This window comes from Anomaloglossus baeobatrachus, chromosome 5, assembly GCF_048569485.1.
Source record: "Anomaloglossus baeobatrachus isolate aAnoBae1 chromosome 5, aAnoBae1.hap1, whole genome shotgun sequence".
Classification (NCBI taxonomy): Eukaryota; Metazoa; Chordata; class Amphibia; order Anura; family Aromobatidae; genus Anomaloglossus; species Anomaloglossus baeobatrachus.
In genome coordinates this window covers 389,077,044-389,087,339 of record NC_134357.1, presented here as the reverse complement: position 1 = coordinate 389,087,339, position 10,296 = coordinate 389,077,044, and positions in this window count along the sequence as shown.

The window sequence follows — 10,296 nt, the reverse complement described above, 5'->3', positions numbered from 1 at the left end:
TTATTTCAAATAAAGGATTTTTTGGGGTGTATGTGTTTATTTACTTTCACTTACAGGTTAATCATTGGGGGTGTCTCATAGACGCCTGCAATGATTAACGTAGGACTTAGTGGCAGCTATGGGCTGCCATTAACTCCTTATTACCCAGATTGCCACTGCACAACGGCAATTCTGGATAGGCCCTGTAGAGTCCCGGGACTATCGCATCTAATCAATGCGGTAATTCCGGGCAGCTGCTGGGCTGATATTTTTAGACTGGGGGCGCTCTCCATAACGTGGGGCTCCCCATCCTGAGAATACCAGCCTTCAGCCGTGTGGCTTTATCTTGGCTGGTATCAAAATTGGGGGGACCGCACGCTGTTTTTTTTAAATTATTTATTTATTTATTTTACTGCACTACATAGATCCGTCCACCGGCGGCTGTGATTGGTTGCAGTGAGACCGCTGTCACTCAGCGTGGGGGCGTGTCTGACTGCAACCAATCACAGGCGCCGGTGGGCGGAGGAAGCAGTGAATACAAGATGGAATAATGAGCGGCCGGCATTTTCAAAAGCTGAAAAGTCGCCACAGTGTGATAGCCGTGCAGCGCCGCGCTTGTGATCGGTCAGTGATCGGTGAGTATGAAAGAGGGGGGAGAGGGATAGACCGACAGAGAGAGAGAGACCGACCCGACAGGGAGACAGAGAGACCGACAGACAGACAGAGAGACCGAAATTGCAACCAAAACGCACAAAAGAAGTGACATGTTGCTTTTTAGAACGCAGCGTCTTGGCAGCAGCCGAAACACTGCGTTCTAAAACGCAACGTGGGAATGGAATTTGCACAATCTTCATAGATTGTGCTGGGGATGCAGGACGAATGCAGTTACGCTGCAGTGCAATACGCAGGGTAACTGCATGCAAATACGCAACGTGGGCACATAGCCTAATAGAAACACGGCACCACTTCTGGATTATTTACCCACTTCTGGTTTTGACTACAGATACTGAGGTAAAATACTCACCAAATACACAACGTGTGCACATGGCCTAAATTCCACTCCTGGCTTTGGCATACAAACGCTGATGCAAAAATACTGCTGTGTGAATGAGGCCTACTACAAAGTCCGGTCTCAGCAACTTTCATATGTGTTAGTAGGGTATGGTCAGACGCCTTGGGTGGAGAAGTTATATATAAAAAAAAAGAACCTTAGGAAACTTTATATATGCAGTGGAACCTTGGATTATGAGCAGAACTGGTTCCGGGAGTGAGCTCTTAAACCAAGTTACTCTTATATCAAAGCGAATTTTCCCATAGGAAATAATTGAAACGCAGCCAATTTGTTCCACAACCCAAAAATATTTACTGTATTTATATAAACTTATTACAGTAATACAAAATAATGTACTGTATTCATAAAAAATTATTACAGTACAGTAATACAAAATACTGTACAGTAAAAAACATATAAAACAAATTAAACTGCACATTAACTTACAATAGAATTCTAAGTGTGCAGGAGAGATACTATAGAGAGAAAAAATGATGTATAAATATGACAACCTTTATTCTAATACAATACACAAAAAAACACCCCAAATCTATTCTCTCCAAAATAAGGGCAGAACTAAGTGAAATGTGGGGTAGGAATACTGCACAGGCAATTAGATTACAATACAAGCAATGTGCTGTACTAGTTAGCAGAAAGAAAGTACAATACTGTACCCACAAATGCCAATTGACAGAAACGCTATATAGTATATACTGTACTGTGCAATGGTATACTGTATACAGTACATATGTACAGAAAGTTACCTCCAGAGTGAGTCAGAGCGCGGTGAAAGGATAGAACCGGAAGTGTACACAGTGAGTATTTGCTCTTATTGCAAAGCATTGCTCTTAAACGAAGTTACAAATTTGTAAAAAGCTTTGCTTGTCTTGCAAAACGCTCTCAAACCAAGTTACTCTTAATCCAAGGTTCCACTGTAGTTTATACCATTCTTTCAATATTTTATTGCATCAGATGAGATCCATTTTTAAAAACCTGAAGTAGTTAAAAGACGCTCAAAAGCATTTCCGTTAAATGGCTGGATTGTCATTGTAAATAAGCACTTGTACTTTGCCGCCCCCCATCTCATTGTAGATTGTAAGCTCTCACGAGCAGCGTTGTCTTTTTTTTCCCCCTCTAATATTGTATTTTCTATAACTGTCACTTGTTTGTATATGATCCTCCTGAATTGTAAAGCGCTGCAGAATATGTTGGCGCTATAGAAATAAAGATTATTATTATTATTACTAGAAGGTGGAACGATTCTACGCATCGGGTATTCTAGAATTTACGTATTGTGTAGTTCATGTATGATTTTTGTTATATATATATATAGATGTTGTTGTGTGTAGTTACCAAGTGTTTGTGTAGGGGCTGTGCATGTTCTGGGTGTTGTCTGGGTGTGGCGGGGGGTGAGAGCGGTGTTGTATGTGTGTTGCGTGTGTTACGTTGTTTGTGGAGCGCTGTGTGTCTGTAGCGTTGTGTGTGTGTTGCGCGGTTTGTGTGTGTGTGGTGTGTTTTGCGGGGAGGTATGTTTTGTGCAATGTGTGTGTTGTGCGGTATGTGCGTATATTTATGTATGCCGCGGTGTTTGTGTGTTGGGTGTTGTGTGTGTGCGGCGGTGTTTGTGGTTCCCAGTGTGTCTGTGTGGTGTGTTGTGCAGTGCGCGTGTGTGTGTGTGTGTGTGTGTGTGTTGGGGGGAGGTGTGCACCTCCCATCGTGCTCCATCCCCCATGCTGCGCACCCCCATCGTGCTCCACCCCCCATGCTGCGCACTCCCCATCGTGCTCCATCCCCTATGCTGCGCATTCCCCATCGTGCTCCATCTCCCATGCTGCGCACTTCCAATCGTGCTCCATCCGCCATGCTGCGCACTCCCAAACGTGCTCCATCCGCCATACTGCGCACTCCCCATCGTGCTGCATCCCGCATGCTGCGCACTCCCCATCGTGCTGCATCCGCCATGCTGCGCACTCCCAAACGTGCTCCATCCGCCATGCTGCGCACTCCCAAACATGGTCCATCCGCCATGCTACGCACTCCCAAACGTGGTCCATCCGCCATGCTGCGCACTCCCAAACGTGCTCCATCCGCCATGCTGCGCACTCCCAAACGTGCTCCATCCGCCATGCTGCACACTCCCAAAACGTGCTCCATCCGCCATGCTGTGCACTCCCAAACGTGCTCCATCCGCCATGCTGCGCACTCCCAAACGTGCTCCATCCGCCATGCTGCGCACTCCCAAACGTGCTCCATCCGCCGTGCTGCGCACTCCCAAACGTGCTCCATCCGCCATGCTGCGCACTCCCAAACGTGCTTCATCCGCCATGCTGCGCACTCCCAAACGTGCTCCATCCGCCATGCTGCGCACTCCCAAACGTGCTCCATCCGCCATGCTGCGCACTCCCAAACGTGCTCCATCCGCCATGCTGCGCACTCCCAAATGTGGTCCATCCGCTATGCTGCGCACTCCCAAACATGCTCCATCCGCCATGCTGCGCACTCCCAAACGTGCTCCATCCGCCATGCTGCGCACTCCCAAACGTGGTCCATCCGCCATGCTGCGCACTCCCAAACATGCTCCATCCGCCATGCTGCGCACTCCCAAACGTGCTCCATCCGCCATGCTGCGCACTCCCAAACGTGCTCCATCCGCCATGCTGCGCACTCCCAAACGTGCTCCATCCGCCGTGCTGCGCACTCCCAAACGTGCTCCATCCGCCGTGCTGCGCACTCCCAAACGTGCTCCATCCGCCATGCTGCGCACTCCCAAACGTGCTCCATCCGCCATGCTGCGCACTCCCAAACGTGCTCCATCCGCCATGCTGCGCACTCCCAAACGTGCTCCATCCGCCATGCTGCGCACTCCCAAATGTGGTCCATCCGCTATGCTGCGCACTCCCAAACATGCTCCATCCGCCATGCTGCGCACTCCCAAACGTGCTCCATCCGCCATGCTGCGCACTCCCAAACGTGGTCCATCCGCCATGCTGCGCACTCCCAAATGTGCTCCATCCCCCATGCTGCGCACTCCCAAACGTGGTCCATCCGCCATGCTGCGCACTCCCAAACGTGCTCCATCCCCCATGCTGCGCACTCCCCATCGTGCTCCATCCCCCATGCTGCGCACCCCCCATCGTGCTCCATCCCCCATGCTGCGCACCCCCCATCGTGCTCCATCCCCCATGCTGCGCACGCCCCATCGTGCTCCATCCCCCATGCTGCACCAGCATCAGCCTCTCTGCCCGCAGCATCAGCCTCTCTCCTCCCAGCATCAGCGTTTTCTGTCCCCAGCATCAGCCTCTCTCCTTCCAGCCTACCCCAGCCTCAGCCTCCCCCAGCCTCTCTTCTCTCAGCCTCCCCCTCCCAGCCTTCCCCAGGATCAGCCTCAGCCTCCCCCAGCATCAGCCTCTCTTCTCTCAGCCTCCCCCCTCCCCCTCACAGCCTTCCCCAGGATCAGCCTCTCTCCTCCCAGCCTCCTCCAGCACGCCGTGCTCCTCTGCCGACACTCACACACCCGATCGCATACACTCACACGCACACACACACCCGATCGCATACACACACACACACACACACCCGATCGCATACACACACACACACCCGATCGCATACACACACCCACACCCGATCGCATACACACACACACCCGATCGCATACACTCACACACACCCGATCGCATACACTCACACACACACACACACGATCGCATACACTCACGCACACACACATTGACGATATTACACATACGCGCTCACACTCACAACATCCGGAGATACCACATGCTTCTGGCCATGTGATCCTCCGGCAGGTCCTGGAAGCTCACAGCACAGTATCGCCGCCGAGAAGCAAGCGATATCCCAGGATGTTGTGAGTGTGTGGATGCGATGTGATGTGTGTGTGAGGTGTGTGTGAGAGTGAGTGTGATCTGATGTGTGTGTGTGCGTGTGTGTATGTTCCGCCGCTACAGGACCTTGATGCGCTGGTAACTATGCTACCATGGTTACCAGCGTATCCCGTCCCCCGCTCGCACGGGAGCCCACACCAGCATACGCCGGCCAGCCCCAGCAATGCGAGGGTATGTGTCGGCTGGGTTGGCGGCGTACGCTGATGTGGGCTCCCGGGGGTACAGTACTCACCTGGGAGTCATGTCTCCATGTCGGTTCGGGGAATGCGTGCGGGGTGCGGGGCCAGAGCGAGCGTGCATTGCGTGAGGGTGGCGGGGCGTGGCCGAGTTGCCAATGCCTGCAGGGTGCCGGGGCGAGAGGCCAATCCGTGTGGGGGGCGGAGCCTGGGCGAGCGGCCGGCCAATCCGTGTGGGGGCGGAGCCTGGGTGAGCGGCCAATCCGTGCGGGGGGGCGGGGCCATGGCGAGCCCAGCGGCCAATCAGCTTTGTGTCACCGTAAGGACACAATTTTGGAGGAAGACAGACAGACAGACAGACAGACAGAATAAGGCAATTATATATATATAGATTATTATGATGAACACATTAAAAGCAAGTAGTTTTTTTTAAAGAAATTAAAAGGAAATTCGCCTGAAAAACCTCCTGAAGTGTATGTGCACATGGAGTGTTTATGTTGAGTTTTCGGAGCAGAAACTCTGAGTAGGAACAACTTAAGGTTTTGGAGTCGTCTTGAGATTTGAAGAATTTCCACTTAGTTTCTGCTCCAAAAACTGAAAAAAACCCAAACCCTCAGACCCTGTTATTCATGAAGACCAGCAAATTTCTTGCTGGTTTTGATGAGGCGTGGTGGAGTCAAACGCTTCTGATTCATGAAGAGTGGGGGGAACCAGGCTACTCCAATCCAAAACCTACTCCAACCCTACTCCAATCCCTGACTGGAGTGAGATTTCTGGCATAGAGAATACCGCAGCTCATCATGTATTAGACGAACTGAGGCTTAATGCCCTCCGCATCTTCTCGGCAGACATTTGAGAAACGGGCAAGAAAATGCATAAAGTTGCAAAATGTTGGCTCAACTCCAAATGGGGGTAAATTTAGCACTTTTCAAAGTAATTTAAGAATTCTGGCGACATTGCTTTGATAAAATGGGGTTTCAGTGTGTATGTAGACAAAACCTAAAACAGAGAAAAAGAAACACTATAGAAAAAAAAGTCTTTCCTGAAGCAGTTTCTGCTTGGAAAAATGTGGCAGAAATCCATCCTTGGCTCAGTGACTCCCTGAGGAAGCAGTGTGAAACGCGCGTTCGAGTGGTTGGCGGGGGAGCAGTGTCACACCATTATTATGGCAGCAGGTCTGGTATAGTTATGTGAGCGTATTAATATAGTGGGGCATCCCTTGATGCGGTTATATTAGGTATTTCACCAATATGAAGATATTGTAACCTGCATCATTGTTGTAATGTCCGTATTGGTTATAATATACAATATTGTTATCTGCAGCTACTGTGTATAAGTGACAGAATATAATAATATAACTTGTAGTGATTTTTTATGGCATATGTTCTATCATCTATGGTGCATGACCTGCTCTCCCTGCCTTCAGGTTCTTTTATTTAAAGGGGTTATCCGGCTTCTTTTGACTTTTTTTCATTATTACACTATTGGGCTACATTGGGGCAGGTAAGTAGATAGAGATCACTTTCCTGCCCTGCTGTCAGCCCCTTTTCCCCCCGGCTCGGAGTGGTCATGTGACTGCTCCTGCCGCGATTTTGCTGCTTCCGGTCATTTCATGTCTACATGGGCAGGGCCATGTTGACATGCAAATCTGGAACAGCATGTCACCTCCCTGCTGGGCTGTACAGTGCGTGGAGTAACTGCCCCCGTTCCCTGTGTCCCCAGCGCTTTATCATGTTTACTGCCTGACGCCCTGGGAACTGTTCCCCCCCCTTCCCCAAACCCCCCCCCGTGCGCGCTGTCTGTGTCATCATGGGTCATCTGTGTATGTGCATCAGTCTGTGTCCCGCGCCAGCCCCGCGGATGCCCGCACTTCTCACGCCGCGGGGCTGGCAGGGAGCGGGACACTGACTGCTAAAGGTGGTATCACACACAGCGACAACGACGTCGCTGCTACGTCACCATTTTCTGTGACGTTGCAGCGACGTCCCGTCGCTGTCGCTGTGTGTAACATCCAGCAACGAGCTGGCCCCTGCTGTGAGGTCGCCGCTCGTTGCTGAATGTCTAGCTTCATTTTTTGGTCGTCGCTCTCCCGCTGTGATGCACAGATCGCTGTGTGTGACAGCGCGAGAGTGACAAAATGAAGCGAGCAGGGAGCAGGAGCCGGCAGCTGCGGTAAGCTGTAACCAAGGTAAACATCGGGCAACCAAGGTGGTTACCCGATATTTACCTTCGTTACCAGCCTCCGCCGCTCTCACGCTGCCAGCGCCGGCTCCTGCTGTCTGCACATGTAGCTGCAGTACACATCGTGTAATTAACCCGATGTGTACTGTAGCTAGCAGAGCAAGGAGCCAGCGCTAAGCTGTGTGCGCGGCTCCCTGCTCTCTGCACTGTGACATGTAGCTGCAGTACACATCGGGTTAATTAACCCGATGTGTACTGTAGCTAGGAGAGCAGGGAGCCAGCGCTAAGCAGTGTGCGCGGCTCCCTGCTCTCTGCACATGTAGCTGCAAGTTAGATTAGATGAGATCATTACTTGCTGTGACGATCTCCTGCCTCCTGACGTCACCGCGGTCACTGCCTTCTCTGCCCGTCTCGCGGGCGGCCCGAGACTGTCACTAGCAGTGACGTCACGGGCTCTCGCGATACTGCGAGAACGCGGCGGGCATAGAAGTCAGTGACAGCGCTGACGTCTGGAGAGCAGGAGATCGTTACTGCAGGTAATGATCTCATCTAACCTCCTGACGGCAGCGCTCGGCATCCCCTGCAGTGACCTGGGCTGACCTATTGATGTTAGCTCAGGTCACTGCACGGCTCTCCCAGCCAATGGGGAACATTTTGTTCTTCATTGACTGGGAGTCTCATTGACTATGGTATGGATCGCCGTGCGACCCCCTTATTGGATTACGCCGGACCCGGATTGGATTGTTCTTGTCAATAAATTGTTGAAAGAGGGAATGTGGGGAGTGTTTTTTCAAATAAAACTTTTTTTGTTGTCTATTTTTTATTTCTTACTGACTGGGTTGGTGATGTCGGGTATCTGATAGACGCCTGACCTCACCAACCCCAGGGCTTGATGCCAGGTGACATTACACATCTGGCATCAACCCCATATATTACCCCGTTTGCCAACGCACTAGGGCGCGGGATGAGCTGGGGCGAAGCACCAGGATTGGCGCATCTAATGGATGCGCCACTTCTGGGGCAGCTGTAGCCTGCTATTTTTAGGCTGGGGAGTGTCCAATAACGGTGGACCTCCCTAGTCTGAGAATACCAGACCACAGCTGTCCGCTTTACCTTGGCTGGTGATGCAATTTGGGGGGGACCCCACGTTTTTTGTTTTAAATTATTTATTTAATTTTAAATAGCGTGGGGTGCCCTCTGTTTTGGATTACCAGCCAAGGTGAAGCTGCCAGCTGTGGTCTGCAGGCTGCAGCCGTCTGCTTTACCCTAGCTGGCTACAAAAGATAGGGGGGACCTCACGTCGGTTTTTTTTAAATTATTTATTTATTGGCTAAATACAAGGCTAAGCACCCTTTAGTGCCACATGAAAGGCACTAAAGGGTGCCAGCTTAGACTATGCGGGGGGGTAGGACATTATATTGGTCTTTCTCATCTATTATCTATCCCTCTATCTATCCCTTGATTCATTCATCCATCCCTCTATCTATCCCTCTATCTATCTAGCTGCTTCCGTTTTTTTGCAGTATGAAAAAAATAGGAAGGTACACAGATGACACACGGACCATGTACAGAACGGAACGGATGCCACACAGTAGCTGCTTCCGGGTTGGCTGTGTCGCGCATCATGAATATGCGCGACAATAATGAGCCGGCTCAGAAGGAGCAGCGAGAACGGGCTGCAGAGGACATCGCTGGACGCCGGGTGAGTTAAAATGTTTTTTATTTTAAAAGCACGTTTTTTTCTGGCACGTGTTTCACGGACCACACCACTGCATGGTCCGTGGGACATCAGTGATGCCAGAAAAAAATGGACATGTCTCCGTGCGGCAATCACGCACACGCGGGTACGCCGCACGGAGACACGTGCAGTGAAAAATCACTGACGTGTGAGCAGACCCATTCATTATAATGGGTCTGCGTATGTCAGTGATTCTGGTACGTTTAAAAAAAAGCACAAACGTCCCAGAATCACTGACGTGTGAAAGGGGCCTTACACAGTATTCATTTATCTATAAGGGGTGAGGAACATGTAACAACTCTTTCTGTTACCATTGTGGATGGGATGTGAGCTGATTGCTGTGTCACAGATGAGAGAAGCTGGATCTCTGCTCTGTCACATGCTGAGAGGTCAGGTGCTGGGCAGAATACTGACAGCCATTGAATGTGCAGAGGGAGGGCAGGGGGCGTTTCTGGACACTGAGGCCGGGCAGGGGGCGTTTCTGGACACTGAGGCCGGGCAGGGGGCGTTTCTGGACACTGAGGCCGGGCAGGGGGCGTTTCTGGACACTGAGGCCAGGCAGGGGGCGTTTCTGGACACTGAGGCCGGGCAGGGGGCGTTTCTGGACACTGAGGCCGGGCAAGGGGCGTTTCTGGACACTGAGGCCGGGCAGGGGGAGTTTCTGGACACTGAGGCCGGGCAGGGGGCGTTTCTGGACACTGAGGCCAGGCAGGGGGCGTTTCTGGAAACTGAGGCTGGGCAGGGGGCGTTTCTGGACACTGAGGCCGGGCAGGGGGCGTTTCTGGACACTGAGGCCGGGCAGGGGGCGTTTCTGGACACTGAGGCCAGGCAGGGGGCGTTTCTGGAAACTGAGGCCGGGCAGGGGGCGTTTCTGGACACTGAGGCCGGGCAAGGGGCGTTTCTGGACACTGAGGCCAGGCAGGGGGCGTTTCTGGACACTGAGGCCGGGCAGGGGGCGTTTCTGGACAGTGAGGCCGGGCAGGGGGCGTTTCTGGACACTGAGGCCGGGCAGGGGGCGTTTCTGGACACTGAGGCTGGGTGGTGCCAGCTCTGACTGAGGTTTGGCAACCAAGAATACAGGAAATTGTCATGTTTGTTGGAGCTGAATGTAAACAAGGTGCTGCAGAGAATAAAGGGTGAATTCAAGAGGAACAAAAGTTAGAAAACTAAAAATAACAATGTAGGGGTGATTTATATGACAATACAGCACAGATTAGCTTACATTTTTTTTGGAGTGTATGTCGGATAACTCCTTTAATTTTTAGC